Consider the following 1313-nt stretch of genomic DNA (forward strand, 5'->3'; position numbering starts at 1 on the left):
TGTAAGAAAAACGTATTTAGGGATATGAAGTTGAGGGACGGTGGCTTCAAATCGGAACATTTTGAAAATACTGCAAATTTGAAACCACTGTCAGCAGACTTAATACTCCTAAATGCGCTGTTTTGAAAAACAATGGATAAAGGTTACCCACGCATAAAGGTGAACTTGCGTTATATGAGGTCTCATACTTATGTATTTTGACTGTCTCAACGAATTTGAAAAGTGGCCTAAAGACACGAACAAAGGTAAAATAAGCAGCATGCAAAATACTTACTTGCACACTTGCACATTGCAACCACTTTTTGCTTGGTGCAACTTACTTCTAAACTCAGGTTGCACAGGGTGCAACTTAGATTTTGAACCTCAGAACTCGATTTTGTTGTTAATTTACTTGGAAGAAATAAACTGACTCAGGCAGCTCCGTTTCATATCAGCCAAACATGTCTATTATGTATGTATATACAGTGTATGTATTGTACCTTTTTTCAATTAGTGAACTGTAGGTGGTGCAAGTTGAAATTCAGTTGTGCAACCTATTTTTGCCCCAGGTTGTACACTGTGCAACCTTGCTCAGAAAAGTATTTTGTACACTGTTAAGTGATAGACAAATTTAGCTATATCTACACCTACATTCCAGGCCCAGCGCGAGAATGCAGCGGAACTACTCCTGATTCCATTTGACATACTTCCTTCGGTAGTAGACGCAGTAAAGAGTGATGCTGCAGTAGCAAGAAATGTATTCCTGCATAACACTGGTAAGAGCGCATTCAGAAACACACACACACACACACACGCACACACACACACACACACATTGTATCAGATATAGCAAAGGACACTTTGAGTCTGAGGCTAAGATTTAGATTTGTCAAAAGAGAGACATGGCAAAGAGAAACACACAAAGAAATCCGGTCAATAGAATGCAAATTTTATGTATATTCCTCTATGTAAGTGCCACCTGTAGTCAACAGTGTAAACCTCTGTTGGGTTTGCTTTCCTGAACCAGGCTGAGGTTTCCATCAGCCAATCAGAGAATCGCCTAAATGTTTTCTGATTGGCTGATGACTGGTTAGAAGCCATGCCCCATAACAGTGGAAACCTCAGCCAGACTATAGTAGAGCCATTCCAAAGTATTTACTAGGTAGATGGGACAATTGACACTTAAAGCAGTTCAGACACTACTGGGGTACGGACATGACTGGCGGTACAGACATAACTGGCGGTACAGACATAACTGGCGGAAATGAACACAACTGGAGGGACCGACCTAACTGGACGGACTAAACAGACTGGCTGTACAGTCACTACTGGGG

The sequence above is a fragment of the Branchiostoma floridae genome, chromosome 8, assembly GCF_000003815.2.
Source record: "Branchiostoma floridae strain S238N-H82 chromosome 8, Bfl_VNyyK, whole genome shotgun sequence".
Taxonomy (NCBI): domain Eukaryota; kingdom Metazoa; phylum Chordata; class Leptocardii; order Amphioxiformes; family Branchiostomatidae; genus Branchiostoma; species Branchiostoma floridae.